The following is a 14,575-nucleotide window of genomic DNA, read 5'->3' as shown; positions in this document are numbered from 1 at the left end:
TCAACTGTAATTTTAATAAAAGACATAATAGCAGATATTTGGGACAGGAGGGCCTGATGTAACTTATATTCCTTTTTTTCCTGATATTACTTATTTTCATTGTTACTTAGTATGCCATTAGACAAAAATGAGCATTTGGAACACTAGAGGTAGTTAAATAACACCAAATTGAATACATGTTTTATTTTATTTACCATCACGAATGCCAGTACACCTGAGCGTTACGCTGATGTAAATTCATCAATATGTTGCCGACTTATCTTATTGAATACAAATGCTATTTGATTTTGTTACTCCAACTATGACCACCACCATTATTATACCCACCATTCCTCTTACAAGAGGATGTACATCTAGGGGTGAGCGATTAAAAATAGAGGGCCGTTAGATGAAGTGTGAGAGCAATGAATATTTGGAATTCTTATTCAAAAAAACAGAGGTTCAAGGAGGTATCAGCTGGGAAACATTACAGAATGTTTCTGTGGGATTCATTTCAGATTGTGAAGTTTCATTTCACAGGATTCATTTCACTTTAAGTCTATACAGACATTTTTCTTGAAATTATTGACTTTTTTTGCAGTGTGGAGCACTGTACAATTTTATCAATGTGTACAGAAGCACTTAGTGCATTTGCATTACTGATATCCAGTTTAATGCCTTTTGGATTTCAAGTATCAGTCTCTGCCCTCTAAACTAAACAGGAAAATCCAGTCAGAATTCACTGGTCTTCAAGCAGTCTTTATCATGCAGATTTGACTGCATAAACAAGCTTCAGCTTACATACATCAAAGTTGCTGGTGAACGCAGCAGGCCAGGCAGCATCTGTAGGAAGAGGTACAGTCGACGTTTCAGGCCGAGACCCTTCGTCAGGACTAACTGAAGGAAGAGTGAGTAAGGGATTTGAAAGTTGGAGGGGGAGGGGGAGATCCAAAATGATAGGAGAAGACAGGAGGGGGAGGGATAGAGCCGAGAGCTGGACAGGTGATAGGCAAAAGGGGATACGAGAGGATCATGGGACAGGAGATCCGGGAAGAAAGACAAGGGGGGGGTGACCCAGAGGATGGGCAAGAGGTATATTCAGAGGGACAGAGGGAGAAAAAGGAGAGTGAGAGAAAGAACGTGTGCATAAAGATGGGTAACAGATGGGGTACGAGGGGGAGGTGGGGCCTTAGCGGAAGTTAGAGAAGTCAATGTTCATGCCATCAGGTTGGAGGCTACCCAGATGGAATATAAGGTGTTGTTCCTCCAACCTGAGTGTGGCTTCATCTTTACAGTAGAGGAGGCCGTGGATAGACATGTCAGAATGGGAATGGGATGTGGAATTAAAATGTGTGGCCACTGGGAGATCCTGCTTTCTCTGGCGGACAGAGCGTAGATGTTCAGCAAAGCGGTCTCCCAGTCTGCGTTGGGTCTCGCCAATATATAAAAGGCCACATCGGGAGCACCAGACGCAGTATATCACCCCAGTCGACTCACAGGTGAAGTGATGCCTCACCTGGAAGGACTGTTTGGGGCCCTGAATGGTGGTAAGGGAGGAAGTGTAAGGGCATGTGTAGCACTTGTTCCGCTTACACGGATAAGTGCCAGGAGGGAGATCAGTGGGGACGAATGGACAAGGGAGTCACGTAGGGAGCGATCCCTGCAGAAAGCAGAGGGGCGGGGGGGAGGGAAAGATGTGCTTAGTGGTGGGATCCCGTTGGAGGTGGCGGAAGTTACGGAGAATAATATGTTGGACCCGGAGGCTGGTGGGATGGTAGGTGAGGACCAGGGGAACCCTATTCCTAGTGGGGTGGTGGGAGGATGGAGTGAGAGATGTACGTGAAATGGGGGAGATGCGTTTAAGAGCAGAGTTGATAGTGGAGGAAGGGAAGCCCCTTTCTTTAAAAAAGGAAGACATCTCCCTCATCCTAGAATGAAAAGCTTCATCCTCAGAGCAGATGTGGCGGAGACGGAGGAATTGCGAGAAGGGGATGGCGTTTTTGCAAGAGACAGGGTGAGAAGAGGAATAGTCCAGATAGCTGTGAGAGTCAGTAGGCTTATAGTAGACATCAGTGGATAAGCTGTCTCCAGAGACAGAGACAGGAAGATCTAGAAAGGGGAGGGAGGTGTCGGAAATGGACCAGGTAAACTTGAGGGCAGGGTGAAAGTTGGAGGCAAAGTTAATAAAGTCAACGAGTTCTGCATGCGTGCAGGAAGCAGCGCCAATGCAGTCGTCGATGTAGCGAAGGAAAAGTGGGGGACAGATACCAGAATAGGCACGGAACATAGATTGTTCCACAAACCCAACAAAAAGGCAGGCATAGCTAGGACCCATACGGGTGCCCATAGCTACACCTTCAGTTTGGAGGAAGTGGGAGGAGCCAAAGGTGAAATTATTAAGAGTAAGGACTAATTCCGCTAGACAGAGCAGGGTGGTGGTAGAGGGGAACTGATTAGGTCTGGAATCCAAAAAGCGTAGAGCTTTGAGACCTTCCTGATGGGGGATGGAAGTATATAAGGACTGGACATCCATGGTGAAAATAAAGCGGTGGGGGCCAGGGAACTTAAAATCATCGAAAAGTTTAAGAGTGTGAGAAGTGTCACATGCCCTTACACTTCCTCCCTTACCACCATTCAGGGCCCCAAACAGTCCTTCCAGGTGAGGCATCACTTCACCTGTGAGTCGGCTGGGGTGATATACTGCGTCCGGTGCTCCCGATGTGGCCTTTTATATATTGGCGAGACCCAACGCAGACTGGGAGACCACTTTGCTGAACATCTACGCTCTGTCCGCCAGAGAAAGCAGGATCTCCCAGTGGCCACACATTTTAATTCCACTTCCCATTCCCATTCTGACATGTCTATCCACGGCCTCCTCTACTGTAAAGATGAAGCCACACTCAGGTTGGAGGAACAACACCTTATATTCCATCTGGGTAGCCTCCAACCTGATGGCATGAACATCGACTTCTCTAACTTCCGCTAAGGCCCCACCTTCCCCTCGTACCCCATCTGTTACTCATTTTTATGCACACGTTCTTTCTCTCACTCTCTTTTTTCTCCCTCTGTCCCTCTGAATATACCTCTTGCCCATCCTCTGGGTCACCCCCCCCCTTGTCTTTCTTCCTGGACCTCCTGTCCCATGATCCTCTCGTATCCCCTTTTGCCTATCACCTGTCCAGCTCTTGGCTCCATCCCTCCCCCTCCTGTCTTCTCCTATCATTTTGGATCTCCCCCTCCCCCTCCAACTTTCAAATCCCTTACTCACTCTTCCTTCAGTTAGTCCTGACGAAGGGTCTCGGCCTGAAACGTCAACTGCACCTCTTCCTACAGATGCTGCTTGGCCTGCTGCGTTCACCAGCAACTTTGATGTATGTTGCTTGAATTTCCAGCATCTGCAGAATTCCTGTTGTTCTTCAGCTTACATACTGTTTCAACAGTTCATTTCTGATGCAAAACAATTACTTCCTCAAATGTACAGCAGTGACAGTTCAGATCATGTGTCAAACCCTTGAACCTTGTACCCACAACTTTCAGATTCAAGTTAAGAGTGCCAGCAACTGAAAAATTGTCAGGGATTGTGATTCACTCATCTCCAACAGGATCCCACCACCAATCTTTTCCCTCCCACCTCACCACTTTCCGCAAGGATCGCTCCGTGTGACTCCCTTGTCCATTCAATGCTGCCCCCCCCTCCCCAAACTCCCTTCTGGTACTTATCCTTGCAGGTCAAACAAGTGTTACACCTACACCACCTCCCTCACTAGCGTTCAGGGCCCAAAACAATCCTTCCAGATGAGGCAGCACTTCACCTATGAGTCTGTTGGGCTCATCTACTGTATCCTGTGCTCCCGGTGTGGCCTCCTGTATATTGGTGAGACCTGATGTAGACTGGGAGACCGCTTCGCCAATCATCTACACTCCATCTGCCAGGAACAGTGGGATTATCCAGTGGCCTCCCATTTTAATTCTACTTCCCATTCCAACATGTCAGTCTGTTGTCTCCTCTACTGTTGCAATGAGGCCACATGCAGGATTAACCAGCAACACCTTATATTCCATCTAGGGAGCCTTCAACCCGATGGCATGAACATCAATTTCTCAAACTTCTGGTAATTGCCCCTCACCCCGTTTACCATTCCTATTCCTGGTTCTATCTCTCACCTTATCTCCTTACCTGTCCATCACCTCCTTCTGGTGCTCCTCCCCTTCCCTTTCTTCCATGGTCTTCTACCCTCTATCAGATTCCCCCTCCTCCAGCCCTTTATCTCTTTCATCAACCAATTTCCCAGCTCTTTACTTCACCCTCCCCCTCTCCCAGTTTCACCCATCACCTACCGCTTTGTACTTCTTCCTCCCTTCCCTCCACCTTCTTGCTCATCTTTTTTTTTGCAGTCCTGATGAAGGGTCTTGACCCGAAACATCAACTATTTACGCATTTCCCATAGACACTGCCTGGCCTGCTGAGCTCCTCCAGCATTTTGTATGTGTTGCAAGTATTCTGCAACTGTCTCATGTCTCTTTTTGATGATCTCAACAAAAGTGTTCAGCAGTAGTTTTATTTGTCAAATTATACACTTCTGAATTCAATGAGCTGCAGTGTACTTTATTGATTAAACATACTTTGACCCTTCCACTGTTAAAAAAAGAACTTGAACTTCGGTTGTTTACATTTAAACAATTGATTTCACTGTCTCATAGCCTTACAGGGAAGATCGTATTTAGAAAAGGAATCCTCCTAGCCTACTGCTAATCTGACAATTGCAATCACCAATTAGTAATTGTTATTCTGATGTTCCAATATGAGAACATTGAGCTTGAAATCTTCTCCAGACCTTTTTTATTAAGCTTAAGTATACTGTACAAGTGAATTGTAATAACTCACTAAGGATCAACAATTTTCCAAGAAACAGGGTAGAATAAAAACCAGGAAACTAGTCACAAAAGGCTTTTATAAGGATACTACCATACCAGAGAATGCGCGAAACACAAGGGGATTCCTAACTTCATGTCTCTGCCTGCTCTGTTCCAGAAAAGAAAGAGGGTTCAATATATTCAGGCTGCCAGAAGCCAATGTTGATCTGCTGTTCTAATATAGCATTACAAATAACTTTAAGATTAAAGAGATCAGCTGTATTTGTCAAATTTACATCAGAACAGTAAAATGCATCACTTGTACCAACAACCAGAATCTGAAAATGTACTGGGGGCAGCTGGCAAATATCGCCATGCTTTCAGAACCAGCATAGTGTGACCACAATTTAGTAATCCTAACTCTTATATCTTTTATAAGGTGGGAGGAAACCAGAGGACCCACAAGCTCATGTCACGGAGAGAGTGTACAACCTCATAAGGCTGCAGCGGATATTGAGTCCCGATCTTTCAATTGCTGGTGCTGTAAAGCCTTACACTAACTTCCACACTGTGTCTGGAGGTCGAAATTTAATGCTTATTAATGAATTGTATCTCCATAAAATATGTCCTCTGTGCACTTCCTGGACAACCAATTCCTAACGCCCTTCTGCTCAAATTCATCTTTAGGCTCAGGCTGCCATTAAAAATGTAGTGGACCAAAATTTCTGTATCTGCATTCACAATGTTAAATGCAATGTATGCAGCCTTATGCCACATTCAAGTACAGTTTAATCTGTTTAGATTAGATTATGAGGACACGCAGTCCTCTTTTATTGTTATTTAGTAATGCATGCATTAAGAAATGATACAATGTTTTCCCAGAATGGTATCACAGAAACACATGACAAACCAATTTAAAAACTAACAAAAACCACATAATTATAACATTTAGTTACAACAGGTAATACTCATTCTGTATAACTGACTTTCATCATGTTACAGCAAACATTGTACCTGAGGTAGCACAATTTTCCATACTGCCTATTTCATCACTGAAAGTCTTTTCATACCCAAAGACTTGCTTAACTCATTAATGGAATAATATGGAACCAGTAGCCATTCATTAAAATAAAGTTTTTTTAAGCTAGTACTTTAAAATAAATCATGTAATATCATACAGCTCATTCAGAAAGTCATGAGGCATAGGATCCATGGAAACTTGGCTGCACGAATTCAGAATTGGCTTGCCCACAAAGGCCAAAGGGTGATAGTTAATGAAGTGTATTAATTAAGGAACAGAGCCTCATACAGCGGGCAGCGTAGTTTGCGGGCGGCGGAGTGAGCCGGGAGCAGAGTGAAGACTTAAGGGCTTCGGCGGAAACGGGCGAGGCGAGGAAGGTTTGGCATTCATTTTCCGTTGTTATTTGAGGAGAGGGGCAGTATGAGTGTGAGAGCAGTTTGCTGTTCTTGGTGTCGGATGTGGGAGGCCCTGGAGTCTCCAAGCCTCCCGGACGTCTACATCTGCGCCAAGTGCATCGAGATGCAGCTCCTAAGGGAACGCGTTACGGAACTGGAGCTGCAGCTCGATGACCTTCGTCTGGTCAGGGAGAGTGAGGAGTTGATAGAGAGGAGTTGCAGGCAGGTGGTCACGCCGGGGCCACGGGAGGCAGACAAGTGGGTCACGGTTAGGAGGGGGAAAGGGAAGAGTCAGGTAATAGGGAGTACCCCGGTGGCTGTGCCCCTTAACAATAGGTACTCCTGTTTGAGTACTGTTGGGGGGGACAGCTTACCCGGGGGAAGCGACAGTGGCCGTGCCTCTGGCACAGAGTCTGGCCCTGTAGCTCAGAAGGGTAGGGCAAGGAAGAGGAGGGCAGTTGTGATAGGGGACTCGATAGTAAAGGGGTCAGATAGGCGATTCTGTGGACGCAGTCCAGAGACCCGTATGGTAGTTTGCCTCCCTGGTGCCAGGGTCCGGGATATTTCTGATCGTGTCCAAGATATCCTGAAGTGGGAGGGTGAGGAGCCAGAGGTCGTGGTACATATAGGTACCAATGACATAGGTAGGAAAAGGGATGAGGTCCTGAAAGGAGAATATAGGAAGCTAGGAAGGGAGTTGAGAAAAAGGACCGCAAAGGTAGTAATCTCGGGATTACTGCCTGTGCCACGCAACAGTGAGAGTAGGAATGCGATGAGGTGGAGGATAAATGCGTGGCTGAGGGATTGGAGCAGGGGGCAGGGATTCAAGTTTTTGGATCATTGGGACCTCTTTTGGCGCAGGCGTGACCTGTACAAAAAGGACGGGTTACACTTGAATCCTGGGGGGACCAATATCCTGGCAGGGAGATTAGTGAGGGCTACTGAGGTGACTTTAAACTAGAATGGTTGGGGGGTGGGAATCAAATTAAAGAGGCTAGGCGAGAGGAGGTTAGTTCACAACAGGGGGATGGGAACCAGTGCAGAGAGACAGAGGGGTGTAAAGTGAGGGTAGAAGCAAAAAGTACTAAGGAGAAGAGTAAAAGTGGCAGGCCGACAAATCCAGGGCAAGCATTAAAAAGGGCCACTTTTCAACATAATTGTATAAGGGCTTACAGAGTTGTAAAAGAGCGCCTGAAGGCTTTGTGTGTCAATGCAAGGAGCATTCGTAATAAGGTGGATGAATTGAAAGTGTAGATTGTTATTAATGATTATGATATAGTTGGGATCACAGAGACATGGCTCCAGGGTGACCAAGGATGGGAGCTCAACGTTCAGGGATATTCAATATTCAGGAGGGATAGACATGAAGGAAGGGGAGGTGGGGTGGCATTGCTGGTTAAAGAAGAGATTAACGCAATAGAAAGGAAGGACATAAGCCGGGAAGATGTGGAGTCGATATGGGTAGAGCTGCGTAACACTAAGGGGCAGAAGACGCTGGTGGGAGTTGTGTACAGGCCACCTAACAGTAGTAGTGAGGTCGGAGATGGTATTAAACAGGAAATTAGAAATGTGTGCAATAAAGGAACAGCAGTTATAATGGGTGACTTCAATCTACATGTAGATTGGGGTGAACCAAATTGGTAAAGGTGCTGAGGAAGAGGATTTCTTGGAATGTATGCGGGATGGTTTTTTGAACCAACATGTCGAGGAACCAACTAGAGAGCAGGCTATTCTGGACTGGGTTTTCAGCAATGAGGAAGGGTTAATTAGCAATCTTGTCGTGAGAGGCCCCTTGGGTAAGAGTGACCATAATATGGTGGAATTCTTCATTAAGATGGAGAGTGACATAGTTAATACAGAAACAAAGGTTCTGAACTTAAAGAGGGGTAACTTTGAAGGTATGAGACGTGAATTAGCTAAGATAGACTGGCAAATGACACTTAAAGGATTGATGGTGGATATGCAATGGCAAGCATTTAAAGGTTGCATGGATGAACTACAACAATTGTTTATCCCAGTTTGGCAAAAGAATAAATCAAGGAAGGTAGTGCACCCGTGGCTGACAAGAGAAATTAGGGATAGTATCAATTCCAAAGAAGAAGCATACAAATTAGCCAGAGAAAGTGGCTCACCTGAGGACTGGGAGAAATTCAGAGTTCAGCAGAGGAGGACAAAGGGCTTAATTAGGAAGGAGAAAAAAGATTATGAGAGAAAACTGGCAGGGAACATAAAAACTGACTGTAAAAGCTTTTATAGATATGTAAAAAGGAAAAGACTGGTAAAGACAAATGTAGGTCCCCTACAGACAGAAACAGCTGAATTGATTATGGGGAGCAAGGACATGGCAGACCAATTGAATAATTACTTTGGTTCTGTCTTCACTAAGGAGGACATAAATAATCTTCCAGAAATAGTAGGGGACAGAGGGTCCAGTGAGATGGAGGAACTGAGCGAAATACATGTTAGTAGGGAAGTGGTGTTAGGTAAATTGAAGGGATTGAAGGCAGATAAATCCCCAGGGCCAGATGGTCTGCATCCTAGAGTGCTTAAGGAAGTAGCCCAAGAAATAGTGGATGCATTAGTAATAATTTTTCAAAACTCGTTAGATTCTGGACTAGTTCCTGAGGATTGGAGGGTGGCTAATGTAACCCCACTTTTTAAAAAAGGAGGGAGAGAGAAACCGGGGAATTATAGACCGGTTAGCCTAACGTCGGTGGTGGGGAAACTGCTGGAGTCAGTTATCAAAGATGTGATGACAGCACATTTGGAAAGCGGTGAAATCATCGGACAAAGTCAGCATAGAATTTTTTGAGGATGTAACTAGTAGAGTGGATAGGGAAGAACCAGTGGATGTGGTATATTTGGATTTTCAAAAGGCTTTTGACAAGGTCCCACACAGGAGATTAGTGTGCAAACTTAAAGCACACAGTATTGGGGGTAAGGTATTGATGTGGATGGAGAATTGGTTAGCAGACAGGAAGCAAAGAGTGGGAATAAACGGGACCTTTTCAGAATGGCAGGCAGTGACTAGTGGGGTACTGCAAGGCTCAGTGCTGGGACCCCAGTTGTTTACAATATATATTAATGACTTGGATGAGGGAATTAAATGCAGCATCTCCAAGTTTGCGGATGACACAAAGCTGGGTGGCAGTGTTAGCTGTGAGGAGGATGCTAAGAGGATGCAGGGTGACTTGGATAGGTTGGGTGAGTGGGCAAATTCATGGCAGATGCAATTTAATGTGGATAAATGTGAAGTTATCCACTTTGGTGGCAAAAATAGGAAAACAGATTATTATCTGAATGGTGGCCGATTAGGAAAAGGGGAGGTGCAACGAGACCTGGGTGTCATTATACACCAGTCATTGAAAGTGGGCATGCAGGTACAGCAGGCGGTGAAAAAGACAAATGGTATGCTGGTATTTATAGCGAGAGGATTCGAGTACAGGAGCAGGGAGGTACTACTGCAGTTGTACAAGGCCTTGGTGAGACCACACCAGGAATATTGTGTGCAGTTTTGGTCACCTAATCTGAGGAAAGACATCCTTGCCATAGAGGGAGTACGAAGAAGGTTCACCAGATTGATTCCTCGGATGGCAGGACTTTCATATGATGAAAAACTGGATCGACTAGATTTATACTCTCTGGAATTTAGAAGATTGAGGGGGGATCTTAATGAAATGTATAAAATTCTAAAGGGATTGGACAGGCTAGATGTAGGAAGACTGTTCCCAATGTTGGGGAGGTCCAGAACAAGGGGTCACAGTTTAACGACAAAGGGAAAGCCTTTTAGGACTGAGATGAGGAAAAACTTCTTCACACAGAGAGTGGTGAATCTGTGGAATTCTCTGCCACAGGAAACAGTTGAGGCCAGTTCATTGGCTATATTTAAGAGGGAGTTAGATATGGCCCTTGTGGCTACGGGGATCAGGGGGTATGGAGGGAAGGCTGGGGCGGGGTTCTGAGTTGGATGATCAGCCATGATCATAATAAATGGCGGTGCAGGCTCGAAGGGCCGAATGGCCTACTCCTGTACCTATTTTCTATGTTTCTATGTATTCTACTTCAAGGCCATTGAATGTTCTGGGACCCTAACTCTGCAATTTTTATAAAAGATTTAGATGAGGAAGTGAACCAGTGAGTTAGTAATTTTGTGGATGACACAAAGATTGATGGTGCTGTGGATAGTATAAAAGCTGTTGTAGGTTACAAAGGCAAATATAGAGCTGAGTGGAGAAACAACAAAAGGAAGTCAATCTGCAAAAGAATGAATGATACACTTTGAAAGATCCAAACTTAAAATTATCAAAGTATATATATGTCACCCTATACAACCCAGAGACTCATTTTCTTGCAGGCATACTCAATAAATCCATAACAGAATAATAACCATAACAGAATTAACGAAAGACCGCACCAACTTGGGCCTTCAACCAGTGTGCAAAAGACAACAAACTGTGCAAATACAAAAAGAAAGAAATAATAATAATAAATATACAAGTATTAAACATCAAGGTTGTTGCTATGAGACAAGAGCTAATGGGAAATCATCCGCTATGGACCTGTTGCTGCAGTAGGCAAATTGGGAGCAGATCAAAATCGCTTCTCAGACAGGAATTGATATGTATAATCAACAACCTCGCAAACCACTTCATCACTGTGGACACATGCTACTGGATGATAGTCATTATGGCAGGTCACCACATTCTTCTTAGGCATCAGTAGAAGTGAAGCCTGCTTAAAGCAGGTAGGTACCTCAGGCTGCCAAAGCGAGAGGTTAAAGATCTCAGTGAATACTCCAGGTCTTTAGTACTTGGCCAGGTACCCTGTCTGGGCCCTCCTGAAAGCTACTCACATGTTGACCTCAGACTGAAATCACCGGATCATCAGAGGCTGTGGGACCGTGTGATGGTTCCTCCATGTTTTGACGGTCAATGTGAGCATAGAAGGCATTGAGCTTATCAGGAAGCAAAGCCCCATGGTCACCTATGTCACTTGATTTAACTTTATAAGAGGTGATAGTATTCAAGCCCCATCGCAACTGTCATGCAAGCTTTGTCGATTCAAGTTTAGTCCGGAATTGCCACTTCAACTGTGAGCTGGTTTCTGGAAGTTGTACCTGGAACTCTTGTAATTTTCTTAGTCATCGGATTTGAACGCCTCTGATTTGGTCCTCAGCAGATGTGGATCTCACGGATCATTCAGGGCTTCTGATTGGGGAAGACCCTGAATGATTTTGTGGGGACACCCTCATCTAATAACTGTTTTAAATAAAGTCCATAACAACCGTGGTGTATTCATTCAGATCCAGACATCAGTCCTTGAACACAGCCCAGTCGTCAAACTTGAAGCAATCCTTTAGCTGCTCCACTGCCTTCCACGAACACCTTTGTTGTCCTGACGAAGGTTCCGGCCCGAAACATCGACTCATCTTTTCCACGGATGCTGCCCGACCTGAGTTTCTCCAGCATGTTGTGAGTGTTCCTCTGTTGTCCTGCCCTTTGGCATTTTGCTGAAATGCAGTCTAGACATGGCATGATAGGCATTCCTCATCTTAGTATAACAGTGGTCTAGTGTGTTAGGACCTCTGAAGCTACAGGTTATATGATGATGGTTAATTGGGCAAGGATTTCTTCAAACAATGTCAAAATTGAAGACAGAGTACAAAGTTAAATACAGTATTCTTACTAGTAGGGAAGAACAGCAGGATTTTGGGAATACAAGTCAATAGATCCCTCAAAGGTGCCATCTCAATTTAAATAAGAAGGCCTATGGTGTGTTGGACTTCATTAGTCAGGGGATTGAGTTCAAGAGCCACAAGGTAATGTTGCAGTCCCAAAAACTCCAGTTAGACCACACATATGACGTTCAATTCTGGTTATCTCATAAAAAAAGTGTCAGAAATTCAGGGTGCAAAGGAGATTTGCCAGGATTAGATAACATGTCTTATGATGAACAGTTCAGTGAGCTCGGGCTTCACTCTTAGAAGTGTAGGTTGAGAAGCAACTTGAATAGAGGTATTTTCAGACGAGAGACATTTACAGAGTGGACAGTGTCTTTCTCTCAGGTTGCCAATGGCCAATACAATTTAAGGTGAGCAAAGGAAAGCTTAAAGCAGATGTCAAGGAGTAGTTTTTTTTTCTTACAGATGGAAAGCAGTATGTGCCTGGAACATACTGTCAGAGGAGGTGGTAGAGGCTGATATAATAGAGACATTTAAGAGCAACACACCAAATATTGGAGGAACTCAGCAAGTTGGCAGCATCAATGGAGAGGAATAAACAGTCAACATTTTGGCCAAGACTCTTTATCAGGGAACATTTAAGAAAGATTGGCACACGGATGCAAGAAAAATGGAGGGTTATAGGCTGTGTTGGAAGGAGGGGTCAGATTTATCACATGCATTTTACCTTGTGTTTTGACGTGCATCATTTGTGTTTAACAACATCACAACTAGAGTTGTGCTGGGGCAGCCCTCAACTACTGCCACATATTCCAGTGCCAACACAGCATTCCCACAAAGCTCAGCAGATCAGAGAAGCAACACAACAACAGCTAAACAAGCCCCTTTCTTCCCTCCCCATAATTAGCTACACAGGGACTGTACTGTGCTGACCGGTTCTATGATTATGCTCCAATACAAACTACAGTGAATATGCAAAAGCAGGGTACAGGGAAGGGGACTCACCAGCCACTCTCTCCACCCACACTCTTTCCCCCACCCCCTTGATTTGAACATTGCTGCAGCAAACATTGCATGCCCAGCAAAACCAGGTGTTGACTAGCAAGATAATTTGACAGGCTTTCTAGTCCCCTCGATGCTTTCAGTAACAGGCCTGCCTCTCTCACATCAGTGTACAATACACAGTGCAAAGTGATCTAAATTGTTGAGAAGCATTATGCCACCAAGTATAGACATCTATTGCAAGCAACTACAACTCTGAATTAGCTACACTCAATTGATATAACTTATATTTAGATTAAAAGAGCAAAATGGAGCTGAATTTCCAAATAGGATAAGGAAAAATATTCAAATAATATACATGTTACAGAATAATAGGTGGAGAAAGGAAAGTGATCAAACTTTCAGATCTCACCACCTCTGCAAAAGCAAGAGACATTTTCAATCATAACAAGAGATGGTTAGGTGTCTATAGATGATAGCCCCTTCTGCCTGGAGCCTTCTTATTACACCTGCCGGAAGGCTTCTCAAAATACAACTATGACAGAAATGGTGTAATTCAAGATCCAAGGATCAAGAGATCCTTTCCTTTCCAGCAAAATTATGACTGCCAATGGGTACTTCAACTGGCAATATTAACCAATATTACTTCCAGTAGACGTGGTAATTTGATAACTACGGTGTTGAGCCACTAGGAAATGCACTGAACAGAGAACAGACCTTTCAAACACCATGAGTGAACAACAGCATCTCAGGCTGCCAGCTTGCACCACAAGAGTTTGATGAACCTTATTACTGATAGTGAGAAGTGACTGGATTTCCCAAGGCCCCCTCACCCACACACAATATTTTGTCTAATATTTTCTCTGATTTTGATAGGTCAATTTTGCCAGCCCAGTTGGTCTTGAGGCCAAGTGACAGAAGCCTGAGGCAAAATAATCAGGTGACATGCAAGGCCAGAATAAATCTTGCTCATCCTTCAGAGTTATTTTATTTTACAGATCAAGTAAAACTGTATGCAATTGAGGCAACTGCTTTCTTTAAAGAAATGTTTGCCTCCAAGCAATGAACTTGGTGATGAATTAACAATCATTTGGGGAAATAAAAGGACTGCTACAATCGGATCAGTGAGTTACATAGAGGGAAAAAAACTTTCACAACTCCTGGTTTTCAGTACTACATCCAAGTGATATTCAGGCCAGAACAGATTCACACTGAACCATGATGTTACATATGTGTCAGTGTCCTCCTCAAGTGAATTCTCCCATCCTGTGAAAATGTTCATCAGCTCCACTTCGTCCTTTATACTAAATCTGTATATTTTGATTTGGTCTCCTTCTAATCTTCTAAACAAGGAAATACAAAACATTCTTATGCAACCTGTGGCCAAATGTTAATTCTTTAAGATGGTTTAATTTTCACGAATGCACCTTGAATCCATTTTGAAAATTTCATGTCCAAACTAGTGAGGGTATTCCAGGTAAAGGATAGACCAAGACTAAAGAATGAGTCTTTTTTTTATTTTAACATAATGATATGGTTTAGAATTCAGGTATTGATGACAGAAACAAAAATCAATGGGTTGCTTCAAATTGAAATTGGTTAAGCACGAGGATTAATACCAGAGAGCATGAAAGTGACAAGACT

At 44.0% G+C, this 14,575-nt stretch overlaps 1 protein-coding gene across 3 annotated transcripts in view; it reads right to left on the bottom strand.

The window, feature by feature from the left end:
- ino80 (INO80 complex ATPase subunit) overlaps positions 1–14,575 on the bottom strand; it is a 254,901-nt gene that overhangs the window by 205,455 nt on the left and 34,871 nt on the right. The gene's annotated exons all lie outside the window — the stretch shown is intronic.

This window comes from Mobula hypostoma, chromosome 1 (genome assembly GCF_963921235.1).
Source record: "Mobula hypostoma chromosome 1, sMobHyp1.1, whole genome shotgun sequence".
Lineage (NCBI taxonomy): Eukaryota > Metazoa > Chordata > Chondrichthyes > Myliobatiformes > Myliobatidae > Mobula > Mobula hypostoma.
The sequence above is the reverse complement of the archived record's forward strand: the minus strand, read 5'-3'. Positions and strand labels throughout refer to the sequence as shown.